Here is a 21,356-nt window from a genome sequence, read left to right as displayed (position 1 = left end):
ACACAGCCCACCGCTTGGAAGCAGTCCCAGAGGAACCAGGCTCCCACCCGAGCCCTCCACCACGCCCACCTCCCCCACTAGGAGCCCCCACGGGATAGGGTGGTGGTGCCCAGGGGCGTGCCTACGGGCCTGCCTGCCTGCCTTCCTGCCTCCCTGAGTGTGTTAACTTTGGGTGCGTGCATAGGTGAGTAGGCCCGTGTGTGTGTGTGTGTGTGTGTGTGTGTGTGTGTGTGTGTGTGTTCAGGTCGGCCGCATTGTCATCCTGTGTGCCTGTGTAGCCTCATTCCTGCATCATTGAATGTTTTGTGTGTTGGGGGGGGGTATCTCACGCACGTGTATGTGTGTGTGTGTGTGTGTGTGTGTTCCTGCGGGCGCACACGCACGCGGGCCTCTGTGCCTGCAGGCACCCTGGCTCGTGCGTGGGTGTCTGTGTGTGTGCGCGTGCGTGCTTGCGTGCGTGCGTGCGTGTGCGGGGGCACACATGCCGAGTGTGTTTCCGTGTGGGCGAGCGTGTGTGTGGAGGTCTACGTGTGTGCGTGCATGAGTGTGAGTCCACGTGAAGCGGTGCCCTAGGGGGCTGCGACGTGTCCGTGGGTGTGGCTGCGCGTGTCGCCGGTGGGATGGGATGCCAGAGAGCCACAGTTGGTTGCTTCCCGAGCCCGACCCGAGGGGCCAAGGCCTGGGCGCAGGCCAGTAGAGGAGTCAGTCAGTAGTGCGGTGGCCGAGCAGAGCACCCGGGTCCAAGATGGGCCCGACCTGGAACCTAGTGGTCCCAGGGCAAGAGGAAGTCACAGGTCAGGCGCTGTCCCACTGAGGCGCCGGCGGTGCGGGAATTCTCGGGAATTCTCTGTCTGTCGCGGAAGCAGGTCCCCCAGAGCGGAGGGGTCCGTGCTGGGGTTTGAGAGGCCATCAGACCCCCGGCACACAGTCCGGTCCAGCCGCGCGACCTTCGTCGCGCCCGCTCAGACCCTTGGCTCTTCCTTGATGGAGGCAGCTTTGGATGGGTGCGTGGCCGGGTGGCCGGGTGGCCAGGTGGCAGGAAGAGAATTCTGGCCCCGTGACCCGCCTCTACCCCCAACGTCCACGGAGCTGAGCGACAAAGAGCCCCGTGTTCCAACCTGCCCTGGACATCCTTGCCCGTTTATGTGTGTGTGGCGAGGCTCGGGCTCCGTGTCTGGGTGTGGATGTGTGCACGAGTGTGCGCATGTTTGTGCCTCTGGTTTTGTACGCTCTGGCTTGGCTGTGCGGCCGTCCCTCCTTGCTAGAGCACGGGTGCTCGCTCCATCCAGTGAAGACAGACAGACAGACAGACAGACAGACTTTGTGGCTGCAGGGCCCTGCCCGAGCTGTCTCATCCATTGGCAAGGGAAGATGTAACCGAGGAGTTGGGGCCTAGACACACGCTTCCTTCCTCGTCCGGGACTCTCCAGAGGACAGTACTCTCCACAGGCAAGGTGGGAGGAGGCCCGCTGGCCGGGTGGGACCGAGGATAGATAGCCCAAGAGACGCCTGGCCCGGACGGGACCCGCCTCTGCCCCCACCGTGCACGCGCAGAGCGCCAAGACCCAAGTTCCAAGTTCGCTGGGACCCATGGGCGCAGGATCATCTTGCTCGCCTTCCAGCGAGACATTCTCCCTTCTCCCGGGCGGGCGGGCTGAGCGGGGCGGCTCATCATCATCGCCTCCGCCGCCGCCCCCGCCGCCGCCGCCGCCCCCGCCGCCCCCGCCGCTTCCCGGGGAGGGAGGCTTCTGCCACGGAGGAATGGATGGACGGGTTCTCCGTGGGGGTGGGGCGGGGGTGGGGGCAGAACCTGGAGCCCACGAGCTGGCATTCCAAGTTCCAGAGAGGGAACCAAGGTCCATCCAGGAGGTAGGGAAGGGTGTGTGAATGGGCGTGCATGTGTGTGTGTGTGCGCGTGTGTGTTTGTGCATGCGTGTGTGTGTGTGTGTGTGTGTTTGTGTGTGTGTCTGTCTGTCTGTGTCTGTCTGTGTCTCCTGGGGAGAGGAGGAAGAGGAGTAGGAAGGAGCAACGGGGGAGGAGGAGGAGGAGGAGAAGCCGACAGTTCCCCAAGGTGAGAGATGACAGTCGGTGCGAGCACCCCATCCGTCCAGGCACCACCTCGGGGCAGCACCGTCAGGAGGGTGAGCACCCTGTCTGGACGGGTGGATGACCCACCCGAAGGATCCGGCCGCCTTGCCTGCGCCTCCCTGGGCACCTCCCCTCCCCGGGAAGCCAGGAAAGAAAGTGGCAGAGCGCAGCCCGGGCAGGGCCACGAACCCCTCCTGCCACCCTCACCCCCACTCCCCACCCCCCCACCTCCACCTCCCCACCAGGACCCCCAAAGGCACAGAAATGGCCTGCAGGTCAGAGGAGGGCTCCAACCTGCCTGCCCCAAAGACCAGGGGCTGGCTACCTGGCAACGGGTGGGGCGAGTCGCGGAGCCAAGGCAGCCCCTGCCCTGGAAGGAAGAAGGTCCTGAGGCTTCAGCGCCCGCAGCCGTGGAAAGCCGAGCGGGGGAGCGGGAGGTGCGGGCGCGTGCACACCGGACCGGCCCGAGGCCCAGGGAGAGGGAGGAGCAGGCTTGCGGGCGAGCCAAGGTGCCAGGGACCCGCCGGGTGTGCCCGGTGGGAGAGTGCCGCCGGCCGATGAAGCAGGACCGGGAGAGGAGAAGGTCCCGGGGAAACGCTGGCCACTGCCGGCCCTGGGCCCCCGCTGCGGGCCACGGACCACGGGCCACGGACGCGGGCAGAGGGCTGAGGAGGGCCTCGCTGGCGTGCCGTCGCGTTCAGGGTGGGGCGCGAGCCGGGCTCCGGGGCGGCGGGTGGGTGGGTGAGCTGCTGAGGGCAGCGGCGGAGGTGAGGCTCTTGAGGCTCCGCGGACCGGGCGCCGTCGTCTACGGCCATACCACCCTGAACGCGCCCGATCTCGTCTGATCTCGGAAGCTAAGCAGGGTCGGGCCTGGTTAGTACTTGGATGGGAGACCGCCTGGGAATACCGGGTGCTGTAGGCTTTTTTTGCCTTTGCCCCTTTTGGCCTTTGAAAGGCAGGCCCTTTGCGGCCGCGGGCCCCCATGGGGCGGGCCCCGGGACCCCTCCGCCTCCCCCTCCCCCTCCCCTTCGCCCGCAAGGCTGCCAATTCGCCCGGCCATCGCAGCCCTCAGGCACGCTGCCAACCCACCGGGGGAAACACCCGAGTGGGGATCCCAGGACCCCAGAAGAAGCTAAGATTCACATGAGAGAGGCAGGTCTCGCCTGACAGGCAGCCCAGGCTAGCCTTGCCCTCCAACAACCGGGGCTCCATCGCACCTGGCTGCCTGCCTGGCTCCACAGGCGGGGGTCTGGGAGGAGGACACTCCGGGTCCCGGCACGGGGATGGGGTGGGGGGACAGATCCGCCCACCACCTCCACACAGCCCACCGCTTGGAAGCAGTCCCAGAGGAACCAGGCTCCCACCCGAGCCCTCCACCACGCCCACCTCCCCCACTAGGAGCCCCCACGGGATAGGGTGGTGGTGCCCAGGGGCGTGCCTACGGGCCTGCCTGCCTGCCTTCCTGCCTCCCTGAGTGTGTTAACTTTGGGTGCGTGCATAGGTGAGTAGGCCCGTGTGTGTGTGTGTGTGTGTGTGTGTGTGTGTGTGTGTGTGTGTTCAGGTCGGCCGCATTGTCATCCTGTGTGCCTGTGTAGCCTCATTCCTGCATCATTGAATGTTTTGTGTGTTGGGGGGGGGTATCTCACGCACGTGTATGTGTGTGTGTGTGTGTGTGTGTGTTCCTGCGGGCGCACACGCACGCGGGCCTCTGTGCCTGCAGGCACCCTGGCTCGTGCGTGGGTGTCTGTGTGTGTGCGCGTGCGTGCTTGCGTGCGTGCGTGCGTGTGCGGGGGCACACATGCCGAGTGTGTTTCCGTGTGGGCGAGCGTGTGTGTGGAGGTCTACGTGTGTGCGTGCATGAGTGTGAGTCCACGTGAAGCGGTGCCCTAGGGGGCTGCGACGTGTCCGTGGGTGTGGCTGCGCGTGTCGCCGGTGGGATGGGATGCCAGAGAGCCACAGTTGGTTGCTTCCCGAGCCCGACCCGAGGGGCCAAGGCCTGGGCGCAGGCCAGTAGAGGAGTCAGTCAGTAGTGCGGTGGCCGAGCAGAGCACCCGGGTCCAAGATGGGCCCGACCTGGAACCTAGTGGTCCCAGGGCAAGAGGAAGTCACAGGTCAGGCGCTGTCCCACTGAGGCGCCGGCGGTGCGGGAATTCTCGGGAATTCTCTGTCTGTCGCGGAAGCAGGTCCCCCAGAGCGGAGGGGTCCGTGCTGGGGTTTGAGAGGCCATCAGACCCCCGGCACACAGTCCGGTCCAGCCGCGCGACCTTCGTCGCGCCCGCTCAGACCCTTGGCTCTTCCTTGATGGAGGCAGCTTTGGATGGGTGCGTGGCCGGGTGGCCGGGTGGCCAGGTGGCAGGAAGAGAATTCTGGCCCCGTGACCCGCCTCTACCCCCAACGTCCACGGAGCTGAGCGACAAAGAGCCCCGTGTTCCAACCTGCCCTGGACATCCTTGCCCGTTTATGTGTGTGTGGCGAGGCTCGGGCTCCGTGTCTGGGTGTGGATGTGTGCACGAGTGTGCGCATGTTTGTGCCTCTGGTTTTGTACGCTCTGGCTTGGCTGTGCGGCCGTCCCTCCTTGCTAGAGCACGGGTGCTCGCTCCATCCAGTGAAGACAGACAGACAGACAGACAGACAGACTTTGTGGCTGCAGGGCCCTGCCCGAGCTGTCTCATCCATTGGCAAGGGAAGATGTAACCGAGGAGTTGGGGCCTAGACACACGCTTCCTTCCTCGTCCGGGACTCTCCAGAGGACAGTACTCTCCACAGGCAAGGTGGGAGGAGGCCCGCTGGCCGGGTGGGACCGAGGATAGATAGCCCAAGAGACGCCTGGCCCGGACGGGACCCGCCTCTGCCCCCACCGTGCACGCGCAGAGCGCCAAGACCCAAGTTCCAAGTTCGCTGGGACCCATGGGCGCAGGATCATCTTGCTCGCCTTCCAGCGAGACATTCTCCCTTCTCCCGGGCGGGCGGGCTGAGCGGGGCGGCTCATCATCATCGCCTCCGCCGCCGCCCCCGCCGCCGCCGCCGCCCCCGCCGCCCCCGCCGCTTCCCGGGGAGGGAGGCTTCTGCCACGGAGGAATGGATGGACGGGTTCTCCGTGGGGGTGGGGCGGGGGTGGGGGCAGAACCTGGAGCCCACGAGCTGGCATTCCAAGTTCCAGAGAGGGAACCAAGGTCCATCCAGGAGGTAGGGAAGGGTGTGTGAATGGGCGTGCATGTGTGTGTGTGTGCGCGTGTGTGTTTGTGCATGCGTGTGTGTGTGTGTGTGTGTGTTTGTGTGTGTGTCTGTCTGTCTGTGTCTGTCTGTGTCTCCTGGGGAGAGGAGGAAGAGGAGTAGGAAGGAGCAACGGGGGAGGAGGAGGAGGAGGAGAAGCCGACAGTTCCCCAAGGTGAGAGATGACAGTCGGTGCGAGCACCCCATCCGTCCAGGCACCACCTCGGGGCAGCACCGTCAGGAGGGTGAGCACCCTGTCTGGACGGGTGGATGACCCACCCGAAGGATCCGGCCGCCTTGCCTGCGCCTCCCTGGGCACCTCCCCTCCCCGGGAAGCCAGGAAAGAAAGTGGCAGAGCGCAGCCCGGGCAGGGCCACGAACCCCTCCTGCCACCCTCACCCCCACTCCCCACCCCCCCACCTCCACCTCCCCACCAGGACCCCCAAAGGCACAGAAATGGCCTGCAGGTCAGAGGAGGGCTCCAACCTGCCTGCCCCAAAGACCAGGGGCTGGCTACCTGGCAACGGGTGGGGCGAGTCGCGGAGCCAAGGCAGCCCCTGCCCTGGAAGGAAGAAGGTCCTGAGGCTTCAGCGCCCGCAGCCGTGGAAAGCCGAGCGGGGGAGCGGGAGGTGCGGGCGCGTGCACACCGGACCGGCCCGAGGCCCAGGGAGAGGGAGGAGCAGGCTTGCGGGCGAGCCAAGGTGCCAGGGACCCGCCGGGTGTGCCCGGTGGGAGAGTGCCGCCGGCCGATGAAGCAGGACCGGGAGAGGAGAAGGTCCCGGGGAAACGCTGGCCACTGCCGGCCCTGGGCCCCCGCTGCGGGCCACGGACCACGGGCCACGGACGCGGGCAGAGGGCTGAGGAGGGCCTCGCTGGCGTGCCGTCGCGTTCAGGGTGGGGCGCGAGCCGGGCTCCGGGGCGGCGGGTGGGTGGGTGAGCTGCTGAGGGCAGCGGCGGAGGTGAGGCTCTTGAGGCTCCGCGGACCGGGCGCCGTCGTCTACGGCCATACCACCCTGAACGCGCCCGATCTCGTCTGATCTCGGAAGCTAAGCAGGGTCGGGCCTGGTTAGTACTTGGATGGGAGACCGCCTGGGAATACCGGGTGCTGTAGGCTTTTTTTGCCTTTGCCCCTTTTGGCCTTTGAAAGGCAGGCCCTTTGCGGCCGCGGGCCCCCATGGGGCGGGCCCCGGGACCCCTCCGCCTCCCCCTCCCCCTCCCCTTCGCCCGCAAGGCTGCCAATTCGCCCGGCCATCGCAGCCCTCAGGCACGCTGCCAACCCACCGGGGGAAACACCCGAGTGGGGATCCCAGGACCCCAGAAGAAGCTAAGATTCACATGAGAGAGGCAGGTCTCGCCTGACAGGCAGCCCAGGCTAGCCTTGCCCTCCAACAACCGGGGCTCCATCGCACCTGGCTGCCTGCCTGGCTCCACAGGCGGGGGTCTGGGAGGAGGACACTCCGGGTCCCGGCACGGGGATGGGGTGGGGGGACAGATCCGCCCACCACCTCCACACAGCCCACCGCTTGGAAGCAGTCCCAGAGGAACCAGGCTCCCACCCGAGCCCTCCACCACGCCCACCTCCCCCACTAGGAGCCCCCACGGGATAGGGTGGTGGTGCCCAGGGGCGTGCCTACGGGCCTGCCTGCCTGCCTTCCTGCCTCCCTGAGTGTGTTAACTTTGGGTGCGTGCATAGGTGAGTAGGCCCGTGTGTGTGTGTGTGTGTGTGTGTGTGTGTGTGTGTGTGTGTGTGTGTGTTCAGGTCGGCCGCATTGTCATCCTGTGTGCCTGTGTAGCCTCATTCCTGCATCATTGAATGTTTTGTGTGTTGGGGGGGGGTATCTCACGCACGTGTATGTGTGTGTGTGTGTGTGTGTGTGTTCCTGCGGGCGCACACGCACGCGGGCCTCTGTGCCTGCAGGCACCCTGGCTCGTGCGTGGGTGTCTGTGTGTGTGCGCGTGCGTGCTTGCGTGCGTGCGTGCGTGTGCGGGGGCACACATGCCGAGTGTGTTTCCGTGTGGGCGAGCGTGTGTGTGGAGGTCTACGTGTGTGCGTGCATGAGTGTGAGTCCACGTGAAGCGGTGCCCTAGGGGGCTGCGACGTGTCCGTGGGTGTGGCTGCGCGTGTCGCCGGTGGGATGGGATGCCAGAGAGCCACAGTTGGTTGCTTCCCGAGCCCGACCCGAGGGGCCAAGGCCTGGGCGCAGGCCAGTAGAGGAGTCAGTCAGTAGTGCGGTGGCCGAGCAGAGCACCCGGGTCCAAGATGGGCCCGACCTGGAACCTAGTGGTCCCAGGGCAAGAGGAAGTCACAGGTCAGGCGCTGTCCCACTGAGGCGCCGGCGGTGCGGGAATTCTCGGGAATTCTCTGTCTGTCGCGGAAGCAGGTCCCCCAGAGCGGAGGGGTCCGTGCTGGGGTTTGAGAGGCCATCAGACCCCCGGCACACAGTCCGGTCCAGCCGCGCGACCTTCGTCGCGCCCGCTCAGACCCTTGGCTCTTCCTTGATGGAGGCAGCTTTGGATGGGTGCGTGGCCGGGTGGCCGGGTGGCCAGGTGGCAGGAAGAGAATTCTGGCCCCGTGACCCGCCTCTACCCCCAACGTCCACGGAGCTGAGCGACAAAGAGCCCCGTGTTCCAACCTGCCCTGGACATCCTTGCCCGTTTATGTGTGTGTGGCGAGGCTCGGGCTCCGTGTCTGGGTGTGGATGTGTGCACGAGTGTGCGCATGTTTGTGCCTCTGGTTTTGTACGCTCTGGCTTGGCTGTGCGGCCGTCCCTCCTTGCTAGAGCACGGGTGCTCGCTCCATCCAGTGAAGACAGACAGACAGACAGACAGACAGACTTTGTGGCTGCAGGGCCCTGCCCGAGCTGTCTCATCCATTGGCAAGGGAAGATGTAACCGAGGAGTTGGGGCCTAGACACACGCTTCCTTCCTCGTCCGGGACTCTCCAGAGGACAGTACTCTCCACAGGCAAGGTGGGAGGAGGCCCGCTGGCCGGGTGGGACCGAGGATAGATAGCCCAAGAGACGCCTGGCCCGGACGGGACCCGCCTCTGCCCCCACCGTGCACGCGCAGAGCGCCAAGACCCAAGTTCCAAGTTCGCTGGGACCCATGGGCGCAGGATCATCTTGCTCGCCTTCCAGCGAGACATTCTCCCTTCTCCCGGGCGGGCGGGCTGAGCGGGGCGGCTCATCATCATCGCCTCCGCCGCCGCCCCCGCCGCCGCCGCCGCCCCCGCCGCCCCCGCCGCTTCCCGGGGAGGGAGGCTTCTGCCACGGAGGAATGGATGGACGGGTTCTCCGTGGGGGTGGGGCGGGGGTGGGGGCAGAACCTGGAGCCCACGAGCTGGCATTCCAAGTTCCAGAGAGGGAACCAAGGTCCATCCAGGAGGTAGGGAAGGGTGTGTGAATGGGCGTGCATGTGTGTGTGTGTGCGCGTGTGTGTTTGTGCATGCGTGTGTGTGTGTGTGTGTGTGTTTGTGTGTGTGTCTGTCTGTCTGTGTCTGTCTGTGTCTCCTGGGGAGAGGAGGAAGAGGAGTAGGAAGGAGCAACGGGGGAGGAGGAGGAGGAGGAGAAGCCGACAGTTCCCCAAGGTGAGAGATGACAGTCGGTGCGAGCACCCCATCCGTCCAGGCACCACCTCGGGGCAGCACCGTCAGGAGGGTGAGCACCCTGTCTGGACGGGTGGATGACCCACCCGAAGGATCCGGCCGCCTTGCCTGCGCCTCCCTGGGCACCTCCCCTCCCCGGGAAGCCAGGAAAGAAAGTGGCAGAGCGCAGCCCGGGCAGGGCCACGAACCCCTCCTGCCACCCTCACCCCCACTCCCCACCCCCCCACCTCCACCTCCCCACCAGGACCCCCAAAGGCACAGAAATGGCCTGCAGGTCAGAGGAGGGCTCCAACCTGCCTGCCCCAAAGACCAGGGGCTGGCTACCTGGCAACGGGTGGGGCGAGTCGCGGAGCCAAGGCAGCCCCTGCCCTGGAAGGAAGAAGGTCCTGAGGCTTCAGCGCCCGCAGCCGTGGAAAGCCGAGCGGGGGAGCGGGAGGTGCGGGCGCGTGCACACCGGACCGGCCCGAGGCCCAGGGAGAGGGAGGAGCAGGCTTGCGGGCGAGCCAAGGTGCCAGGGACCCGCCGGGTGTGCCCGGTGGGAGAGTGCCGCCGGCCGATGAAGCAGGACCGGGAGAGGAGAAGGTCCCGGGGAAACGCTGGCCACTGCCGGCCCTGGGCCCCCGCTGCGGGCCACGGACCACGGGCCACGGACGCGGGCAGAGGGCTGAGGAGGGCCTCGCTGGCGTGCCGTCGCGTTCAGGGTGGGGCGCGAGCCGGGCTCCGGGGCGGCGGGTGGGTGGGTGAGCTGCTGAGGGCAGCGGCGGAGGTGAGGCTCTTGAGGCTCCGCGGACCGGGCGCCGTCGTCTACGGCCATACCACCCTGAACGCGCCCGATCTCGTCTGATCTCGGAAGCTAAGCAGGGTCGGGCCTGGTTAGTACTTGGATGGGAGACCGCCTGGGAATACCGGGTGCTGTAGGCTTTTTTTGCCTTTGCCCCTTTTGGCCTTTGAAAGGCAGGCCCTTTGCGGCCGCGGGCCCCCATGGGGCGGGCCCCGGGACCCCTCCGCCTCCCCCTCCCCCTCCCCTTCGCCCGCAAGGCTGCCAATTCGCCCGGCCATCGCAGCCCTCAGGCACGCTGCCAACCCACCGGGGGAAACACCCGAGTGGGGATCCCAGGACCCCAGAAGAAGCTAAGATTCACATGAGAGAGGCAGGTCTCGCCTGACAGGCAGCCCAGGCTAGCCTTGCCCTCCAACAACCGGGGCTCCATCGCACCTGGCTGCCTGCCTGGCTCCACAGGCGGGGGTCTGGGAGGAGGACACTCCGGGTCCCGGCACGGGGATGGGGTGGGGGGACAGATCCGCCCACCACCTCCACACAGCCCACCGCTTGGAAGCAGTCCCAGAGGAACCAGGCTCCCACCCGAGCCCTCCACCACGCCCACCTCCCCCACTAGGAGCCCCCACGGGATAGGGTGGTGGTGCCCAGGGGCGTGCCTACGGGCCTGCCTGCCTGCCTTCCTGCCTCCCTGAGTGTGTTAACTTTGGGTGCGTGCATAGGTGAGTAGGCCCGTGTGTGTGTGTGTGTGTGTGTGTGTGTGTGTGTGTGTGTGTGTGTTCAGGTCGGCCGCATTGTCATCCTGTGTGCCTGTGTAGCCTCATTCCTGCATCATTGAATGTTTTGTGTGTTGGGGGGGGGTATCTCACGCACGTGTATGTGTGTGTGTGTGTGTGTGTGTGTGTTCCTGCGGGCGCACACGCACGCGGGCCTCTGTGCCTGCAGGCACCCTGGCTCGTGCGTGGGTGTCTGTGTGTGTGCGCGTGCGTGCTTGCGTGCGTGCGTGCGTGTGCGGGGGCACACATGCCGAGTGTGTTTCCGTGTGGGCGAGCGTGTGTGTGGAGGTCTACGTGTGTGCGTGCATGAGTGTGAGTCCACGTGAAGCGGTGCCCTAGGGGGCTGCGACGTGTCCGTGGGTGTGGCTGCGCGTGTCGCCGGTGGGATGGGATGCCAGAGAGCCACAGTTGGTTGCTTCCCGAGCCCGACCCGAGGGGCCAAGGCCTGGGCGCAGGCCAGTAGAGGAGTCAGTCAGTAGTGCGGTGGCCGAGCAGAGCACCCGGGTCCAAGATGGGCCCGACCTGGAACCTAGTGGTCCCAGGGCAAGAGGAAGTCACAGGTCAGGCGCTGTCCCACTGAGGCGCCGGCGGTGCGGGAATTCTCGGGAATTCTCTGTCTGTCGCGGAAGCAGGTCCCCCAGAGCGGAGGGGTCCGTGCTGGGGTTTGAGAGGCCATCAGACCCCCGGCACACAGTCCGGTCCAGCCGCGCGACCTTCGTCGCGCCCGCTCAGACCCTTGGCTCTTCCTTGATGGAGGCAGCTTTGGATGGGTGCGTGGCCGGGTGGCCGGGTGGCCAGGTGGCAGGAAGAGAATTCTGGCCCCGTGACCCGCCTCTACCCCCAACGTCCACGGAGCTGAGCGACAAAGAGCCCCGTGTTCCAACCTGCCCTGGACATCCTTGCCCGTTTATGTGTGTGTGGCGAGGCTCGGGCTCCGTGTCTGGGTGTGGATGTGTGCACGAGTGTGCGCATGTTTGTGCCTCTGGTTTTGTACGCTCTGGCTTGGCTGTGCGGCCGTCCCTCCTTGCTAGAGCACGGGTGCTCGCTCCATCCAGTGAAGACAGACAGACAGACAGACAGACAGACTTTGTGGCTGCAGGGCCCTGCCCGAGCTGTCTCATCCATTGGCAAGGGAAGATGTAACCGAGGAGTTGGGGCCTAGACACACGCTTCCTTCCTCGTCCGGGACTCTCCAGAGGACAGTACTCTCCACAGGCAAGGTGGGAGGAGGCCCGCTGGCCGGGTGGGACCGAGGATAGATAGCCCAAGAGACGCCTGGCCCGGACGGGACCCGCCTCTGCCCCCACCGTGCACGCGCAGAGCGCCAAGACCCAAGTTCCAAGTTCGCTGGGACCCATGGGCGCAGGATCATCTTGCTCGCCTTCCAGCGAGACATTCTCCCTTCTCCCGGGCGGGCGGGCTGAGCGGGGCGGCTCATCATCATCGCCTCCGCCGCCGCCCCCGCCGCCGCCGCCGCCCCCGCCGCCCCCGCCGCTTCCCGGGGAGGGAGGCTTCTGCCACGGAGGAATGGATGGACGGGTTCTCCGTGGGGGTGGGGCGGGGGTGGGGGCAGAACCTGGAGCCCACGAGCTGGCATTCCAAGTTCCAGAGAGGGAACCAAGGTCCATCCAGGAGGTAGGGAAGGGTGTGTGAATGGGCGTGCATGTGTGTGTGTGTGCGCGTGTGTGTTTGTGCATGCGTGTGTGTGTGTGTGTGTGTGTTTGTGTGTGTGTCTGTCTGTCTGTGTCTGTCTGTGTCTCCTGGGGAGAGGAGGAAGAGGAGTAGGAAGGAGCAACGGGGGAGGAGGAGGAGGAGGAGAAGCCGACAGTTCCCCAAGGTGAGAGATGACAGTCGGTGCGAGCACCCCATCCGTCCAGGCACCACCTCGGGGCAGCACCGTCAGGAGGGTGAGCACCCTGTCTGGACGGGTGGATGACCCACCCGAAGGATCCGGCCGCCTTGCCTGCGCCTCCCTGGGCACCTCCCCTCCCCGGGAAGCCAGGAAAGAAAGTGGCAGAGCGCAGCCCGGGCAGGGCCACGAACCCCTCCTGCCACCCTCACCCCCACTCCCCACCCCCCCACCTCCACCTCCCCACCAGGACCCCCAAAGGCACAGAAATGGCCTGCAGGTCAGAGGAGGGCTCCAACCTGCCTGCCCCAAAGACCAGGGGCTGGCTACCTGGCAACGGGTGGGGCGAGTCGCGGAGCCAAGGCAGCCCCTGCCCTGGAAGGAAGAAGGTCCTGAGGCTTCAGCGCCCGCAGCCGTGGAAAGCCGAGCGGGGGAGCGGGAGGTGCGGGCGCGTGCACACCGGACCGGCCCGAGGCCCAGGGAGAGGGAGGAGCAGGCTTGCGGGCGAGCCAAGGTGCCAGGGACCCGCCGGGTGTGCCCGGTGGGAGAGTGCCGCCGGCCGATGAAGCAGGACCGGGAGAGGAGAAGGTCCCGGGGAAACGCTGGCCACTGCCGGCCCTGGGCCCCCGCTGCGGGCCACGGACCACGGGCCACGGAGGCGGGCAGAGGGCTGAGGAGGGCCTCGCTGGCGTGCCGTCGCGTTCAGGGTGGGGCGCGAGCCGGGCTCCGGGGCGGCGGGTGGGTGGGTGAGCTGCTGAGGGCAGCGGCGGAGGTGAGGCTCTTGAGGCTCCGCGGACCGGGCGCCGTCGTCTACGGCCATACCACCCTGAACGCGCCCGATCTCGTCTGATCTCGGAAGCTAAGCAGGGTCGGGCCTGGTTAGTACTTGGATGGGAGACCGCCTGGGAATACCGGGTGCTGTAGGCTTTTTTTGCCTTTGCCCCTTTTGGCCTTTGAAAGGCAGGCCCTTTGCGGCCGCGGGCCCCCATGGGGCGGGCCCCGGGACCCCTCCGCCTCCCCCTCCCCCTCCCCTTCGCCCGCAAGGCTGCCAATTCGCCCGGCCATCGCAGCCCTCAGGCACGCTGCCAACCCACCGGGGGAAACACCCGAGTGGGGATCCCAGGACCCCAGAAGAAGCTAAGATTCACATGAGAGAGGCAGGTCTCGCCTGACAGGCAGCCCAGGCTAGCCTTGCCCTCCAACAACCGGGGCTCCATCGCACCTGGCTGCCTGCCTGGCTCCACAGGCGGGGGTCTGGGAGGAGGACACTCCGGGTCCCGGCACGGGGATGGGGTGGGGGGACAGATCCGCCCACCACCTCCACACAGCCCACCGCTTGGAAGCAGTCCCAGAGGAACCAGGCTCCCACCCGAGCCCTCCACCACGCCCACCTCCCCCACTAGGAGCCCCCACGGGATAGGGTGGTGGTGCCCAGGGGCGTGCCTACGGGCCTGCCTGCCTGCCTTCCTGCCTCCCTGAGTGTGTTAACTTTGGGTGCGTGCATAGGTGAGTAGGCCCGTGTGTGTGTGTGTGTGTGTGTGTGTGTGTGTGTGTGTGTGTGTTCAGGTCGGCCGCATTGTCATCCTGTGTGCCTGTGTAGCCTCATTCCTGCATCATTGAATGTTTTGTGTGTTGGGGGGGGGTATCTCACGCACGTGTATGTGTGTGTGTGTGTGTGTGTGTGTGTTCCTGCGGGCGCACACGCACGCGGGCCTCTGTGCCTGCAGGCACCCTGGCTCGTGCGTGGGTGTCTGTGTGTGTGCGCGTGCGTGCTTGCGTGCGTGCGTGCGTGTGCGGGGGCACACATGCCGAGTGTGTTTCCGTGTGGGCGAGCGTGTGTGTGGAGGTCTACGTGTGTGCGTGCATGAGTGTGAGTCCACGTGAAGCGGTGCCCTAGGGGGCTGCGACGTGTCCGTGGGTGTGGCTGCGCGTGTCGCCGGTGGGATGGGATGCCAGAGAGCCACAGTTGGTTGCTTCCCGAGCCCGACCCGAGGGGCCAAGGCCTGGGCGCAGGCCAGTAGAGGAGTCAGTCAGTAGTGCGGTGGCCGAGCAGAGCACCCGGGTCCAAGATGGGCCCGACCTGGAACCTAGTGGTCCCAGGGCAAGAGGAAGTCACAGGTCAGGCGCTGTCCCACTGAGGCGCCGGCGGTGCGGGAATTCTCGGGAATTCTCTGTCTGTCGCGGAAGCAGGTCCCCCAGAGCGGAGGGGTCCGTGCTGGGGTTTGAGAGGCCATCAGACCCCCGGCACACAGTCCGGTCCAGCCGCGCGACCTTCGTCGCGCCCGCTCAGACCCTTGGCTCTTCCTTGATGGAGGCAGCTTTGGATGGGTGCGTGGCCGGGTGGCCGGGTGGCCAGGTGGCAGGAAGAGAATTCTGGCCCCGTGACCCGCCTCTACCCCCAACGTCCACGGAGCTGAGCGACAAAGAGCCCCGTGTTCCAACCTGCCCTGGACATCCTTGCCCGTTTATGTGTGTGTGGCGAGGCTCGGGCTCCGTGTCTGGGTGTGGATGTGTGCACGAGTGTGCGCATGTTTGTGCCTCTGGTTTTGTACGCTCTGGCTTGGCTGTGCGGCCGTCCCTCCTTGCTAGAGCACGGGTGCTCGCTCCATCCAGTGAAGACAGACAGACAGACAGACAGACAGACAGACTTTGTGGCTGCAGGGCCCTGCCCGAGCTGTCTCATCCATTGGCAAGGGAAGATGTAACCGAGGAGTTGGGGCCTAGACACACGCTTCCTTCCTCGTCCGGGACTCTCCAGAGGACAGTCCTCTCCACAGGCAAGGTGGGAGGAGGCCCGCTGGCCGGGTGGGACCGAGGATAGATAGCCCAAGAGACGCCTGGCCCGGACGGGACCCGCCTCTGCCCCCACCGTGCACGCGCAGAGCGCCAAGACCCAAGTTCCAAGTTCGCTGAAACCCATGGGCGCAGGATCATCTTGCGCGCCTTCCAGCGAGACATTCTCCCTTCTCCCGGGCGGGCTGAGCGGGGCGGCTCATCATCGCCGCCGCGGCCCCCGCCGCCGCCGCCGCCGCCGCCGCCGCCGCCCCCGCCGCCCCCGCCGCTTCCCGGGGAGGGAGGCTTCTGCCACGGAGGAATGGATGGACGGGTTCTCCGTGGGGGTGGGGCGGGGGTGGGGGCAGAACCTGGAGCCCACGAGCTGGCATTCCAAGTTCCAGAGAGGGAACCAAGGTCCATCCAGGAGGTAGGGAAGGGTGTGTGAATGGGCGTGCATGTGTGTGTGTGTGCGCGTGTGTGTTTGTGCATGCGTGTGTGTGTGTGTGTGTGTGTGTGTTTGTGTGTGTGTCTGTCTGTCTGTGTCTGTCTGTGTCTCCTGGGGAGAGGAGGAAGAGGAGTAGGAAGGAGCAACGGGGGAGGAGGAGGAGGAGGAGAAGCCGACAGTTCCCCAAGGTGAGAGATGACAGTCGGTGCGAGCACCCCATCCGTCCAGGCACCACCTCGGGGCAGCACCGTCAGGAGGGTGAGCACCCTGTCTGGACGGGTGGATGACCCACCCGAAGGATCCGGCCGCCTTGCCTGCGCCTCCCTGGGCACCTCCCCTCCCCGGGAAGCCAGGAAAGAAAGTGGCAGAGCGCAGCCCGGGCAGGGCCACGAACCCCTCCTGCCACCCTCACCCCCACTCCCCACCCCCCCACCTCCACCTCCCCACCAGGACCCCCAAAGGCACAGAAATGGCCTGCAGGTCAGAGGAGGGCTCCAACCTGCCTGCCCCAAAGACCAGGGGCTGGCTACCTGGCAACGGGTGGGGCGAGTCGCGGAGCCAAGGCAGCCCCTGCCCTGGAAGGAAGAAGGTCCTGAGGCTTCAGCGCCCGCAGCCGTGGAAAGCCGAGCGGGGGAGCGGGAGGTGCGGGCGCGTGCACACCGGACCGGCCCGAGGCCCAGGGAGAGGGAGGAGCAGGCTTGCGGGCGAGCCAAGGTGCCAGGGGCCCGCCGGGTGTGCCCGGTGGGAGAGTGCCGCCGGCCGATGAAGCAGGACCGGGAGAGGAGAAGGTCCCGGGGAAACGCTGGCCACTGCCGGCCCTGGGCCCCCGCTGCGGGCCACGGACCACGGGCCACGGACGCGGGCAGAGGGCTGAGGAGGGCCTCGCTGGCGTGCCGTCGCGTTCAGGGTGGGGCGCGAGCCGGGCTCCGGGGCGGCGGGTGGGTGGGTGAGCTGCTGAGGGCAGCGGCGGAGGTGAGGCTCTTGAGGCTCCGCGGACCGGGCGCCGTCGTCTACGGCCATACCACCCTGAACGCGCCCGATCTCGTCTGATCTCGGAAGCTAAGCAGGGTCGGGCCTGGTTAGTACTTGGATGGGAGACCGCCTGGGAATACCGGGTGCTGTAGGCTTTTTTTGCCTTTGCCCCTTTTGGCCTTTGAAAGGCAGGCCCTTTGCGGCCGCGGGCCCCCATGGGGCGGGCCCCGGGACCCCTCCGCCTCCCCCTCCCCCTCCCCTTCGCCCGCAAGGCTGCCAATTCGCCCGGCCATCGCAGCCCTCAGGCACGCTGCCAACCCACCGGGGGAAACACCCGAGTGGGGATCCCAGGACCCCAGAAGAAGCTAAGATTCACATGAGAGAGGCAGGTCTCGCCTGACAGGCAGCCCAGGCTAGCCTTGCCCTCCAACAACCGGGGCTCCATCGCACCTGGCTGCCTGCCTGGCTCCACAGGCGGGGGTCTGGGAGGAGGACACTCCGGGTCCCGGCACGGGGATGGGGTGGGGGGACAGATCCGCCCACCACCTCCACACAGCCCACCGCTTGGAAGCAGTCCCAGAGGAACCAGGCTCCCACCCGAGCCCTCCACCACGCCCACCTCCCCCACTAGGAGCCCCCACGGGATAGGGTGGTGGTGCCCAGGGGCGTGCCTACGGGCCTGCCTGCCTGCCTTCCTGCCTCCCTGAGTGTGTTAACTTTGGGTGCGTGCATAGGTGAGTAGGCCCGTGTGTGTGTGTGTGTGTGTGTGTGTGTGTGTGTGTGTGTTCAGGTCGGCCGCATTGTCATCCTGTGTGCCTGTGTAGCCTCATTCCTGCATCATTGAATGTTTTGTGTGTTGGGGGGGGGTATCTCACGCACGTGTATGTGTGTGTGTGTGTGTGTGTGTGTGTGTGTGTGTTCCTGCGGGCGCACACGCACGCGGGCCTCTGTGCCTGCAGGCACCCTGGCTCGTGCGTGGGTGTCTGTGTGTGTGCGCGTGCGTGCTTGCGTGCGTGCGTGCGTGTGCGGGGGCACACATGCCGAGTGTGTTTCCGTGTGGGCGAGCGTGTGTGTGGAGGTCTACGTGTGTGCGTGCATGAGTGTGAGTCCACGTGAAGCGGTGCCCTAGGGGGCTGCGACGTGTCCGTGGGTGTGGCTGCGCGTGTCGCCGGTGGGATGGGATGCCAGAGAGCCACAGTTGGTTGCTTCCCGAGCCCGACCCGAGGGGCCAAGGCCTGGGCGCAGGCCAGTAGAGGAGTCAGTCAGTAGTGCGGTGGCCGAGCAGAGCACCCGGGTCCAAGATGGGCCCGACCTGGAACCTAGTGGTCCCAGGGCAAGAGGAAGTCACAGGTCAGGCGCTGTCCCACTGAGGCGCCGGCGGTGCGGGAATTCTCGGGAATTCTCTGTCTGTCGCGGAAGCAGGTCCCCCAGAGCGGAGGGGTCCGTGCTGGGGTTTGAGAGGCCATCAGACCCCCGGCACACAGTCCGGTCCAGCCGCGCGACCTTCGTCGCGCCCGCTCAGACCCTTGGCTCTTCCTTGATGGAGGCAGCTTTGGATGGGTGCGTGGCCGGGTGGCCGGGTGGCCGGGTGGCAGGAAGAGAATTCTGGCCCCGTGACCCGCCTCTACCCCCAACGTCCACGGAGCTGAGCGACAAAGAGCCCCGTGTTCCAACCTGCCCTGGACATCCTTGCCCGTTTATGTGTGTGTGGCGAGGCTCGGGCTCCGTGTCTGGGTGTGGATGTGTGCACGAGTGTGCGCATGTTTGTGCCTCTGGTTTTGTACGCTCTGGCTTGGCTGTGCGGCCGTCCCTCCTTGCTAGAGCACGGGTGCTCGCTCCATCCAGTGAAGACAGACAGACAGACAGACAGACAGACTTTGTGGCTGCAGGGCCCTGCCCGAGCTGTCTCATCCATTGGCAAGGGAAGATGTAACCGAGGAGTTGGGGCCTAGACACACGCTTCCTTCCTCGTCCGGGACTCTCCAGAGGACAGTCCTCTCCACAGGCAAGGTGGGAGGAGGCCCGCTGGCCGGGTGGGACCGAGGATAGATAGCCCAAGAGACGCCTGGCCCGGACGGGACCCGCCTCTGCCCCCACCGTGCACGCGCAGAGCGCCAAGACCCAAGTTCCAAGTTCGCTGGGACCCATGGGCGCAGGATCATCTTGCTCGCCTTCCAGCGAGACATTCTCCCTTCTCCCGGGCGGGCGGGCTGAGCGGGGCGGCTCATCATCGCCGCCGCGGCCCCCGCCGCCGCCGCCCCCGCCGCCCCCGCCGCCCCCGCCGCTTCCCGGGGAGGGAGGCTTCTGCCACGGAGGAATGGATGGACGGGTTCTCCGTGGGGGTGGGGCGGGGGTGGGGGCAGAACCTGGAGCCCACGAGCTGGCATTCCAAGTTCCAGAGAGGGAACCAAGGTCCATCCAGGAGGTAGGGAAGGGTGTGTGAATGGGCGTGCATGTGTGTGTGTGTGCGCGTGTGTGTTTGTGCATGCGTGTGTGTGTGTGTGTGTGTGTGTTTGTGTGTGTGTCTGTCTGTCTGTGTCTGTCTGTGTCTCCTGGGGAGAGGAGGAAGAGGAGTAGGAAGGAGCAACGGGGGAGGAGGAGGAGGAGGAGAAGCCGACAGTTCCCCAAGGTGAGAGATGACAGTCGGTGCGAGCACCCCATCCGTCCAGGCACCACCTCGGGGCAGCACCGTCAGGAGGGTGAGCACCCTGTCTGGACGGGTGGATGACCCACCCGAAGGATCCGGCCGCCTTGCCTGCGCCTCCCTGGGCACCTCCCCTCCCCGGGAAGCCAGGAAAGAAAGTGGCAGAGCGCAGCCCGGGCAGGGCCACGAACCCCTCCTGCCACCCTCACCCCCACTCCCCACCCCCCCACCTCCACCTCCCCACCAGGACCCCCAAAGGCACAGAAATGGCCTGCAGGTCAGAGGAGGGCTCCAACCTGCCTGCCCCAAAGACCAGGGGCTGGCTACCTGGCAACGGGTGGGGCGAGTCGCGGAGCCAAGGCAGCCCCTGCCCTGGAAGGAAGAAGGTCCTGAGGCTTCAGCGCCCGCAGCCGTGGAAAGCCGAGCGGGGGAGCGGGAGGTGCGGGCGCGTGCACACCGGACCGGCCCGAGGCCCAGGGAGAGGGAGGAGCAGGCTTGCGGGCGAGCCAAGGTGCCAGGGGCCCGCCGGGTGTGCCCGGTGGGAGAGTGCCGCCGGCCGATGAAGCAGGACCGGGAGAGGAGAAGGTCCCGGGGAAACGCTGGCCACTGCCGGCCCTGGGCCCCCGCTGCGGGCCACGGACCACGGGCCACGGACGCGGGCAGAGGGCTGAGGAGGGCCTCGCTGGCGTGCCGTCGCGTTCAGGGTGGGGCGCGAGCCGGGCTCCGGGGCGGCGGGTGGGTGGGTGAGCTGCTGAGGGCAGCGGCGGAGGTGAGGCTCTTGAGGCTCCGCGGACCGGGCGCCGTCGTCTACGGCCATACCACCCTGAACGCGCCCGATCTCGTCTGATCTCGGAAGCTAAGCAGGGTCGGGCCTGGTTAGTACTTGGATGGGAGACCGCCTGGGAATACCGGGTGCTGTAGGCTTTTTTTGCCCTTGCCCCTTTTGGCCTTTGAAAGGCAGGCCCTTTGCGGCCGCGGGCCCCCATGGGGCGGGCCCCGGGACCCCTCCGCCTCCCCCTCCCCCTCCCCTTCGCCCGCAAGGCTGCCAATTCGCCCGGCCATCGCAGCCCTCAGGCACGCTGCCAACCCACCGGGGGAAACACCCGAGTGGGGATCCCAGGACCCCAGAAGAAGCTAAGATTCACATGAGAGAGGCAGGTCTCGCCTGACAGGCAGCCCAGGCTAGCCTTGCCCTCCAACAACCGGGGCTCCATCGCACCTGGCTGCCTGCCTGGCTCCACAGGCGGGGGTCTGGGAGGAGGACACTCCGGGTCCCGGCACGGGGATGGGGTGGGGGGACAGATCCGCCCACCACCTCCACACAGCCCACCGCTTGGAAGCAGTCCCAGAGGAACCAGGCTCCCACCCGAGCCCTCCACCACGCCCACCTCCCCCACTAGGAGCCCCCACGGGATAGGGTGGTGGTGCCCAGGGGCGTGCCTACGGGCCTGCCTGCCTGCCTTCCTGCCTCCCTGAGTGTGTTAACTTTGGGTGCGTGCATAGGTGAGTAGGCCCGTGTGTGTGTGTGTGTGTGTGTGTGTGTGTGTGTGTGTGTGTTCAGGTCGGCCGCATTGTCATCCTGTGTGCCTGTGTAGCCTCATTCCTGCATCATTGAATGTTTTGTGTGTTGGGGGGGGTATCTCACGCACGTGTATGTGTGTGTGTGTGTGTGTGTGTGTGTGTGTGTGTGTGTGTTCCTGCGGGCGCACACGCACGCGGGCCTCTGTGCCTGCAGGCACCCTGGCTCGTGCGTGGGTGTCTGTGTGTGTGCGCGTGCGTGCTTGCGTGCGTGCGTGCGTGTGCGGGGGCACACATGCCGAGTGTGTTTCCGTGTGGGCGAGCGTGTGTGTGGAGGTCTACGTGTGTGCGTGCATGAGTGTGAGTCCACGTGAAGCGGTGCCCTAGGGGGCTGCGACGTGTCCGTGGGTGTGGCTGCGCGTGTCGCCGGTGGGATGGGATGCCAGAGAGCCACAGTTGGTTGCTTCCCGAGCCCGACCCGAGGGGCCAAGGCCTGGGCGCAGGCCAGTAGAGGAGTCAGTCAGTAGTGCGGTGGCCGAGCAGAGCACCCGGGTCCAAGATGGGCCCGACCTGGAACCTAGTGGTCCCAGGGCAAGAGGAAGTCACAGGTCAGGCGCTGTCCCACTGAGGCGCCGGCGGTGCGGGAATTCTCGGGAATTCTCTGTCTGTCGCGGAAGCAGGTCCCCCAGAGCGG

General features: G+C 66.6%; 6 non-coding genes across 6 annotated transcripts; all 6 read left to right on the top strand.

Annotated features, from left to right (window-relative positions):
• Positions 1-2,891: 2,891 nt before the first annotated feature.
• On the top strand, positions 2,892-3,010 carry LOC143273552 (5S ribosomal RNA). The gene has a single exon (XR_013051734.1). It is a non-coding gene; the product is annotated as a 5S ribosomal RNA (ribosomal RNA).
• Positions 3,011-6,296: 3,286 nt separating this feature from the next.
• LOC143273551 (5S ribosomal RNA) lies at positions 6,297-6,415 on the top strand. Its single transcript, XR_013051733.1, has one exon. It is a non-coding gene; the product is annotated as a 5S ribosomal RNA (ribosomal RNA).
• Positions 6,416-9,707: 3,292 nt separating this feature from the next.
• Positions 9,708-9,826, top strand: LOC143273550 (5S ribosomal RNA). Its single transcript, XR_013051732.1, has one exon. It is a non-coding gene; the product is annotated as a 5S ribosomal RNA (ribosomal RNA).
• Positions 9,827-13,116: 3,290 nt separating this feature from the next.
• On the top strand, positions 13,117-13,235 carry LOC143273549 (5S ribosomal RNA). The gene has a single exon (XR_013051731.1). It is a non-coding gene; the product is annotated as a 5S ribosomal RNA (ribosomal RNA).
• A 3,301-nt stretch (positions 13,236-16,536) lies between these two features.
• LOC143273548 (5S ribosomal RNA) lies at positions 16,537-16,655 on the top strand. Its single transcript, XR_013051730.1, has one exon. It is a non-coding gene; the product is annotated as a 5S ribosomal RNA (ribosomal RNA).
• A 3,294-nt stretch (positions 16,656-19,949) lies between these two features.
• LOC143273547 (5S ribosomal RNA) lies at positions 19,950-20,068 on the top strand. Its single transcript, XR_013051729.1, has one exon. It is a non-coding gene; the product is annotated as a 5S ribosomal RNA (ribosomal RNA).
• The last annotated feature ends 1,288 nt before the right edge of the window (positions 20,069-21,356 follow it).

This window comes from Peromyscus maniculatus, chromosome 5 (genome assembly GCF_049852395.1).
Source record: "Peromyscus maniculatus bairdii isolate BWxNUB_F1_BW_parent chromosome 5, HU_Pman_BW_mat_3.1, whole genome shotgun sequence".
NCBI lineage: Eukaryota > Metazoa > Chordata > Mammalia > Rodentia > Cricetidae > Peromyscus > Peromyscus maniculatus.
The sequence above is the reverse complement of the archived record's forward strand: the minus strand, read 5'-3'. Positions and strand labels throughout refer to the sequence as shown.